General features: G+C 49.2%; 1 long non-coding RNA gene across 1 annotated transcript in view; it reads right to left on the bottom strand.

Annotated features, from left to right (window-relative positions):
• Positions 1-345: 345 nt before the first annotated feature.
• LOC119401968 (uncharacterized) overlaps positions 346-10014 on the bottom strand; it is a 56231-nt gene continuing 46562 nt past the window's right edge. The window contains exons 2-3 of the long non-coding RNA XR_005185584.2: positions 2261-2630; positions 346-551 (exon numbers count right to left, since the gene is read on the bottom strand). This is a non-coding gene — a long non-coding RNA (uncharacterized LOC119401968). The remainder of the gene's footprint in view (positions 552-2260; positions 2631-10014) is intronic.

The following is a 10014-nucleotide window of genomic DNA, read 5'->3' as shown; positions in this document are numbered from 1 at the left end:
ATCACTACACTTTGCTCACGTTCGATTCAAACGTTGTACCTGATACAGGACAGTACGTTTATTGGGCACAATAACAATTTTCAAAAATGCACTTATCTACAATAATTAATGTCAGTTGCAAGACTCTTTACGCGTCTACTCTGTAAACTGAACTAGCGAAAGTGCGTGTTAAGGGGACAAATAAAGTGTTCTGCGAAGGCAGAAGGTAAGTGAAATAGAAGTACGAAATAAAAAATCACCCAACAGGGTTCGTTAGGAGGATAAAATTTGATGCAGACGGTATACGTGGTCGTCAGTAAATTTCCTTAATGCCTTGACGCATGCATTCTGTGTGCTCGTGAAAAAAAAATGGGCGAGTGGAAGCAACCTGGAGGGCCACTTAAGAAAGCTTCAAGACTTGCCACGTTGAGCATGCTAGTTACGAAAAAGCAAGGCAAAGGCAATCCTCTTGTGGCTGCAAGAGCGGCACTGCTGCAAGGCGAACTAATCAAGTTAACGGTATTGCAGGTCGCTGACACCATCGCCATCTTGGTGCCCGGCGGAAACAGCATCTGTCAAGAAAAACAGAAAACAAAGAAAGCATGATGACAGACATCCTGGCGGAAGCGTTTCGATCCCTTTAAAGGGGTCATGAACCACTTTTCCAAGTAATGATCTAATGGCCTCAGTATCGGAGTGTACTGTCTCCCGAATCGATTGCCGCAAAAATTTCTCGAATCCTTCAAGAATCAGCGGAGTTACGGGGGTTTGGCGCATGCTCCCAGCGCTTTCTCTCTTTTCTCGTGCCGACTATATCGCACTGGAAGCTAGACAGGGAGGGATGGCATGGGGGAAAGAAGTTACGCCAGCGCGCGTCATGAAACGCGATCGCTCTCCCGCTGTGATTCGCTTGCGCGAGTGCGGCTACCGTGTACTGAGGAGTGCGGCGCCGGCAAGTGTCGGCACCGCGCGGCAAGAAGCGCATCTGATCCGAACGCCGCTCTCGATTTACGTCGGCTATCGGCCAATAAGCATGCTATGTCTCTTGCGACGTACAGCGGACCGACGCCCCGCCCACCGACGAGAGTGAGAACCGGCCTCTGTTTGAAAAGAGGGTGCCTGGGGAAACAGCAACTTCGCGCTCCGCTTGTGGCCATTACGCGGCGCGCACGACTGTAATATTTGGCAGAGCAGTTCATAGCCGTGTCAGATTTCCGCAGGATGTGTTTTTTCAATCAGCCCCAGGAGTGCTTCATGACCCCTTTAAGGCCCTGCACACAAAAACTGCACGAGGAGTCTTTTTTTTTCACTGTGACCTCTCAGCATCCATATGCACAAGCTAATACTCCCTAAATATTAGCTTGCGTACATTTTTTGTGCTTTCACTAGAACTAAAGTGGCGTGGGAAGATTGTTGGCGCCTTGCACTAAGGGCCCAGGGTTAAAATGTGCCGTAAATATGCTTAAGTACACGAACAGAAACGAACGAAGGCGTGGTATTTATCCGTCTCTTGTTTGCATCTGAATCGTTCATGACTGCAGGGCATCTAGCATGTTTAATTACAGAGCACGTCCATCGTTCTGACGCAATTCGAACGCCGTACTGTGATAAGCTGCGAGGCCGGTAGATGCAGGCGCGCAGTGCGCCATCCATTGGAGGCTTCGCTTTATTTACTGGCCATGTATATCAACATGCATTTTTGTTATCGGTCTGATCTGTCATGCAACAAAGTATATAAATGTTGGGGTTTTACGTCTCAAAGCCACGATAAGGTGAAGACCACCTGGTATTTTCCACGCGCACCTAAATCGAAGTACGACAGCATGTAACATATCGCCTCAATGGAAATGTGGCCGCCTCAGCCGGTATTCAATCCCGCGACCCTCGGCTCAGTAGTCTAGCACCATAATCACGACACCACCATGGAAGGTGAACGTAAACAGAGTACCCCCTCTTATTAGCGCACGCAGTAGATTCAAATAAATGGGCATAGGCTGCTTGAAAAGTGAAGGAGGAAAGGACTGACGGCGTGTGCGCTTAGCTATAGTCACCGCCCCTGGCTGATCCGGCTTCCACCTCTGCACTCGACTGACAAAGCACGCGGTAGAATATTGCACGACGCTTGTCATTGAGGTATTGCGCTTAATGAAACAAAAGTGCAGTCACACTTGCCAATTCACGTGGCTAGACGAGCGCGTCTAGCCACGTGATAACAACGTCTCGCCGTTGATAATACCTCTCTTAACGGGGCACATCTAACAGGCGTGGATGCGAAACTTACCTGACAATGGCATACGTGTGGATCCTCCAGGAGCTCGTGCTGCTCAACGCCATAGCACGGGAGACTTCCTGATTTTAGGACGGGGCCCGTCGGTCCGTGTCATCGTGGCAGGCTGCTGTATACGCGACCTCGACGGTCTGGTACGAACCAATCCGCAATTCGTCCGGATTTCCGCAGAACGCGGAAGCAAGTGCCGAACGAAGATATTGCCGGTCCATCGACTCGGCTGCCCAGATAGCCACGTAATTCAGTCTATTCCAGACGCAGACACAGACGACACGGTGCTCTGTCGTGGGAATCACGTCCGGGACAATGATGCAGGCGTAGCGGCGACCTCGGGCGTCTATTGGCACGTACGCTTGCGGATAACCTTGCATGCCTAGCACTCTCGCTATGCGTCTATGCAGGCTGAAGTACATCAAACTCACATTCAGCGGGTTGACACGGTACAGCTCCCAAGGAGACAAGCAGTTCTCTAGCACAGCAAGCCAGCAGTAAAGCCTAGCCACACAATGAAGTCGGTACGACAGCGGGCTCATTCCTTCCAGAGTGTCGCGCACTTTCCGTATGACCTGTCCCTTCGTACTCCCTGCGATAATGCTAAAGTTGCCTGGTAATGCCGTGGTGGTCAAGTACCGTAGTTTCGCATGGTGTAACTCCCACAGGAGTGCAACCAATGCATCCACGTCTCTAGTCGTCATGGCTTAAAGGAAAACTGTCACGTTACTCGGCATGCACTGTAGTTTTCCTCTGAGCGATGTTGCAAATTCAGCGCAACGATTATAGGCGCCGTATTTCATTGCTCATTCGAAGCTTATCTTAGCGCGCATTCGTAATCACTACGCGTGTTTTTAGTTCAACGAGGGATGTACCGAAATTCGTGCTCGAGTGAGTTGTGCTTAAGGAAACACCGGTGGCTTATCAATGGCAGATAAACCATCACCTCTTAGAGGTGCTCTCGTGCATTCGGTGCTTTTTGGTTATAATTATGTTTTCACCGTCATTTTGACAGGCCTTCTTTTTTTCAAATGAAGGATGAACAATCGTCTTTTTGTCGTCACAGCCGTCTGATTAGCGAGGTCGGCGTTGCGGGTTTCATCCTGGCCGTAGTGACTGTATTCCTATTGGATAAAACGCATGACTTGTTGAATATGTGTACGTTGGGTAGAACTAATTAATGCGGCCAAATAGATTCGAAGTCCTGGCGACGACATCTTTCATAATGGCGTCTAAATTTGCGCTTGTTAAGCTATCAATTCAGAATGTCGTTCATACATGTTCAGTTATTTATTGTGACCGCGTTTCGCCTGGTTTAACAGGGTGGTGATTGCGTCAAGATGAATTTAAGCACTGAAAAACAACCCATTCTCATGATGCGCCACCTGACAAATCCAAAGACCCTACTAATCATGACGTAGTTTTCTGGGCCTTAATAATGTGACCTCCTCTGTATCAATCTATGAACGTCGTTCACATCTGTGAAATTTCTTGCTTTGAAGGACAAATACTTACTGCCCTGCAAAATACACGCCTACAACACGCATGTGCGGGAAACACATTTTCGGCCGATAAGTATTTCCTGTTTAAGAATAACCATAGATGAAAGCATTGCACTAGTTTAGAATGCTGTAGCACGTGCCGTCTTATGGCCTGTTCGTAGCCCTGAAATGTCTCAGGCAGTTTTCTAACGCCACCGCGGTGCGATTCCCTTCTTTAGAGCCTCTGGTTATGTGCCTACAGTGAGCGCCGAAGCGTGTTCTGACGTGCAACATGCAAACACATATTGGTTTCTATGGTGTGATTCCATGCCAATCCTTTTCGAGGCGGTCGTATGGCGACAGATTACCGGATCAGCTTTGGCAGCGTTTCTGCGGCAGACACCTACGTCCGGCGTTCGCGTCTGCAAAAGGCAACATTCTTCCTCGGACTCAGCGTCTTTTGCGGCATTCTCCGCTTTTCAGCGGACCAGCAATTGCCGTCGCTGCTTTCGACGTTTCTACGCTGGTTCCTCTGGCGTGAGCGCGTTGCGCCGTCTCGTTTCTAGGAGTGTTCTACTTCACACAACACCAGCGCCACCAAACTACAGCTCGGCACGCGCCACCACCACAATACTTCTCATCCTCCCCTGCTCGTCTCGATTCCTCAAACGCGTCGCGTACCTGCCAAGGCCGATACGGACGCGGGCCGCACCGTTTAGTCCTCTGGGAACGCATAGGCTGCAGTTAGCACCTTCGCTGTAAAAGCAAGGAACGAGAATCCAAGATGATGTCGGAGATTCTTTCATAAACGCCTGATACGCGTAAAACCTTGAGCGAGCTGTGCGCCGCATCTTTGATATCGGAGCGAATCAGATCCCTCGCACCAAAGAGTATCCTTCAGTAGTTATCTAATCACTGCGCAAGCAAGATGGTTCACCCAGCGTTGCAAGACAGTGAGAAGGCGTGGATTCGCCTAAACTACCATCTTTGTCATTACACGGCTCGGTGACTTGAAAAACCGGTCACTTAGGACGTAACATTCCGTCTTAAGCTGGTCAATCTAAATGAACTGTGCACGTGGGTAAATATGTGTTGCCTAAACGCATTTGACTTTGATCGCACAGAAACTTGGGAAGACGACGTGGTACTCTATGTTATCACGCGGCTAGCTTCAGGAGCTTTTATAAAGATCCTTCGTAGATGGCGTTTATCAGGGCTGGCTATATTGTATCCATTTGATTGCTCGCTGCCTTCGCACGCTCCTCACATTCTTCCGATTCCCTTTGCCTCACTACGTACAGCGCAGCCAACTGCATGGGTATCTAATGTGGTTCACCTCAGTTTCTCGTATCTTTGTTTTTCTCTCTACCATCCCTTTCTGGCAGCGTGAAACGCTGATTATATGGTAAACTCGCATCTGCCAGCACATTGCCTTGCAGCAGCTCGCTCCGCAGTCAATCGCTGTGCCGTTGGCGTTGCCGGGGAATGGGACACCATCTAGTGAATTATACGCTAACGCTCCGCTTTCGACCATTTCGTTTTCTAATTTTCATTGGTAGTCACGAAGATGACGTATTATATGCGTTGCTTTTGTGTCACGCCATCCTGATGACATCGGGGTCGCAAAATGAGCGAATTCATGCCCTTGCATTGAAATAGCAGAAAACCGCATAAGAGGTTGCATGCTCCTTCCTAATCTTTTTAGAGCGCACCTCTTAGGCGCCCGTTCCTGCGTTGAGCGTCGTTGCCGTCGTAGGCGTAACCGATAGAGCGAATTAGGATGAAAGAAAGCGAACGCGGTTTGCATCAAGCCGCTATGTTAGCGTCTGCAATGCCTCGTGTCTGCTCGCGCTCCTTGTAACAGCGCAACGCATGCCTCTCGCGCACAGGCACGAGAAAGTGGGTTGACCTGCGAGGCTTGGGAGGGGAAGACGTGCGTTGGACCAATGCCACCTAGAAAAAAAATTCAGGCCTTCTCACTGCCGCCGTGACGTCATGCGTCTTGACCGAGCGAGCGAACGCGCGGGAGACAGTGAAGCCATTGCCACTAACGTCTCCTATGAAATGATAAAGCGTTCGCGGCTAGTTTTACATGCGTAACAGCTTTATTTTGCCTTTTGCGTCGGGATTGGCGCTGGCTTAAGGAATGTGTTACCCTTTAGAGTCTTTGCTGATTGGTCTGTAAGCGACTTAATATTCCACCTAAAAATAAGAAAAGATTGTGCGCTATCGAAAATGTGACCGATTTATAAATGCGAAGGTTGATGGCCCCGAAAAGTGACGAAATAAATAAGGTAACTTTGATTCATACTTCATTCTTTATTTACACACGCACACACGTCACACCGTCCATAAGATTCGCAGAAACTGTTCCTATTCATTTAATAAACTGAGAAAAATTGTCGGCACTGCGTCCAGGGGTCCAGAGTCAGCCGAGTAGCGCCCATGGGAGCTACTTCTGTCCTGCCGGTTCTTGGATCGGTGTACTTGGTAGTCGTCCTGAAGTGTTCTGGCTTGAAATCGAGCTCACACACCTGAAAACCATTTAAGAAAGCGGTTTAACACAGGTTTTCTGCTCCACTGTGCTCCTTATTTGCTCAGTTACAAAACAACAAAATCTATGAGGTGTCTACAGGCATCCCAATTCGGCTGACTTGCAGCAGTACACATTTCAAGGAAACAAATTAGGCGGAGGTGTTGGCGTGACTGGCGCATAATTATAATACCGCAAAAAGTGGTCGGAGCACCGGTAAGAAATGGTATGTACAAAACAGATGCACGACGCCACGCACCGACAGTCCTTAGCTTTTCTCAGTCAAAAGAAGCCCGCGGTGCTACGCGCGAATAGCGAAATGTTTACCGACCCCGAAGGAAAAAAAAACGCCTGTTCTGAGAATATACTGCCACGTGCGTTTATTGCTCCATTTTTATGAGTTCGGGGTGCGAGCAGCGGAACGTAAAACGCATCTCTCGCACCGCTTGTGAAGTCGCTTGATTGGAGCATGAAGGTGCGTCTAATTCGTTTCGCCGTCGTTTTGCAGAGAAGCTCACCGCGTCTCGGCAAGACGCGCTCGTCAAAAACGGGAAATGTATGCACTCTCTAGAGACGCTACATCATCGCGGGGGTGAGCGTCTGCCACGCTCAGCTAAATGTGCCTTATGTCAAGGCTTACGCTAACAAGTCAGAAGTGCACACGTCATTATTTTATCGAAATAACTGAACGTGTTAGAAGTGGTGCCTTTAAAACATCTGAAAAGCAAGTAGCATAGACTACACATACGTTTGAATCACGGAGAGAATGCATATCGATGTCATCCCGATGAACGGCACGCTCTCATTTCTCTTTTTGGTCGCCTTGGGAGAATGAAACCACTGGAACCTTCGGTACATCGCCAATATCGGTGACACTTGGGCCCACAGCACTGCTCCATTGGGAGAGCTTGCAGGTGTACAACATTCCGTGAACGAAGCACATCACATCACCACGCAGCACTTCACAAACGCAGACTACGGTCTTCAAGCAGACGTCCAAAGAAACACCAGTATACCACAGCAGGCTTCGTCAGGCTTAGCAATCCTGCTCTCTCGAACGGCGTGAGCATGCATGCGCACGTCTACTCGGCAGGAGACGAGGGTCAAAAATGACTGACGTCAGAGACCATGCCCGGAGTAGTGAGCAGGCCTGAAAATATTCTAGAGGGCGCTGGTTGGACGAAGGGACACTTTTAAATGCGGAGCGTTTCTTCGTCGCAGCTGCGGCGTCGGCGGCGCCGTCCACACCCCCACTGCGCATGCTCGGCTCGTCTCGTGCCGGCACTAAGTCTCTCCTCTCCCTCCCTCTCCTCCTCCCTCCTCCCTCGAACGCGGGCGGCGTGTATATAAGCGGTGGAGCGCGCGTTCGGAATTCAGTCAAGGGCGTCTTTACTTGGCTTTCTCTTGACTTGGCGCTTTGCTTGACTCGAGTAGATGCGATGGAAGCAACAGTACCTTTAATCAGCGTCCCACCACTCGTTGAAGGCAACGTTACCCCACCCTCACCGTCGTCGGCGTCAACAACAGCAAGCAACGCAGAAGACAAGGCTGCGAAGAGACGAGCATACGACGCTGAACGCAAGCGTTTCAAGCGAGCTGCGGACCCGGAACTTCGTGCACGCTGGAGCCGTTCAAGTCGTACTTGGTGTGCGCATCGTGTAACAATTAAGCATTCCTAAACCATACCCAATTACGCAACATTCACGCGATACTCCCACCACTCTGCGACGCATTTACTCGAGTTCCCCCCGTGGGAAGATGCGGGTGACGTTTTTTTACGTGATGCCGGGGTCCACCAAGACTTCAGTGACGTATTTCCGTCACGGAAATGACATCAGAAAAGTTTACATGATCAGACGGCAAAGAAAAAAGTTCCGTCAATGGCCATGGAACCCACGACCGCTCGGTCCGCAAAACAGATTCCCGGCACGCCATCCACTGCGCCACGGTCACAGACGCAAGAGGCTTTACAAACGTGCATTTTATCTCTACCACTTTCCCGGTCGGCGGTGTGATGTTGCCCTCTGGGAGCGGTAAGGTAATTCGTCATTACTGTGGCCTCCGCGATTAGCACCTGCAACGCGTCACACGTCCGTCCCATTTGGCGCGTTTTCAATAGAAGTTCAATTTTGTCAATGCCTTAACACACCGCCAGGTGGCGATCTTAGCCCAAGCGTCGTAAAAGCGCCGGCCTCGCTCATAGCATCACGCTAATCCAAACCAAGAATAGCTCGGCGACGCGCGCCTGCCTCACCTGGCTGTAACACCGCGTTCCCCGCTCACGCGCTCGCCCCGAGAAAAATTGGGGCCGGACTACCGGGGCGCCACGACGCGCTTTGCGTTTCCCTCTCGTCCGACCGGGGTGTTCAATCACATTTTAACATGCCGTGGGTTGTCGACCAAGTTCTGCGTCCAATATACGACGCTCTTCTGGCTATCAGACCTCGTTCTCTGATTACGGTAAAGCGTAATCGGAGCGCGGGGAGCACTCTGATTAAGCTTTTACTGTTAACTACTACAGCTACCACAAGGTTTTTTTTTTAATCATTTACCTCTGTAGACATTTACCACACATTGACATTTACCTCATTTACTCCGTGTGTCTATGTGTGCTATGCATATATCTTTTGTCCTGTCTTTTACGTGCGCTACAAGGCAACTTACTTAAGATGTGCTACCGACAAGCCCGCATCGCTTCCCTCGTGGACTGCGTTTTTGAAGGAGGCGAAAATGATTCAGGCCCTTGTACTTATATTTAGGTGCACGTTAAAGCACACCAGACAGGCGAAATTTCTTGCCCTCCTCTGCGGCGTCTCTCATAATCAAATCGTGGTTTTGGGACGTTAAAGCCCTGCAATTATTATATTTCCATTTCGTGGCTGTCGTCGTTGTTCTTGAACACTGGAGCTTCCATAAGTGTACAAATTTGATATCGCTAATGTAATGTTTATCAACTCATTATTTTTTGTCTAAAGCAGTTCCAACTGAGTGAAACAAGGACTTTGTTCAAGAATTTAGCTACAACAGGCTTTTAAAGTGAAGACAAAGCCACCAACGTTTGCTCACTTAAGATTCAAACGCTGTAGTGTATACCGGTCAGTACGTTTATTGCACAAAACAGCAATACACATTCCAAAAAGGCATTGTCTCCACTAACTGACACAACTTGAAAGACACCTTACGCGTGAACCTGGTAAAATGAAGTGCGGCAAATTCATAATAGAAAGAAATATTATTTCTGTGTATACATCAGGTAACTGGAACTGAAGTGCGCCAAATCATCCAAGAGCAGTCATTAGGGGACTAAAATTTCATGCAGACGATATTTGCAGCCGTTACCACTAAATTGCTCCATTATTTTTGCGCACCCATTCTGTTTGTCAAAGAAAGTGAGCCAGTGCAGGCAAACTGCAAGGCTTGATCTGAAAGGCTGATTGCGTGCTTGGTTGAACATCCTAGTCGCAAGGAAACAAGGCAATGGTCATCCTCTTCTGCTTCGTAGGCAGGGATTGCTTTAAGTTGCACTGGTGGTTTCGACCAATGTTCGCACGTCCCGAATATTGCAGCTAGGTGACAGCCCCGCCATTTGAGTGCTGGGGGGGGGGGGGGGAAGATCCTCTGGCAAGAGAAGCACAAAACAAAATATGAGGTCATATTCTGAACGAACTGACGTCGTGATGACGTGCTTCCTGGCGAAAGTGTCTAAATCTCTTTAAGGTCCTGTACAGAGAAAACCACACGAG

This window comes from Rhipicephalus sanguineus, chromosome 8 (genome assembly GCF_013339695.2).
Source record: "Rhipicephalus sanguineus isolate Rsan-2018 chromosome 8, BIME_Rsan_1.4, whole genome shotgun sequence".
Lineage (NCBI taxonomy): Eukaryota > Metazoa > Arthropoda > Arachnida > Ixodida > Ixodidae > Rhipicephalus > Rhipicephalus sanguineus.
Note: the sequence above shows the minus strand (reverse complement) of the source record. Positions and strands in the feature narration are given on the sequence as shown.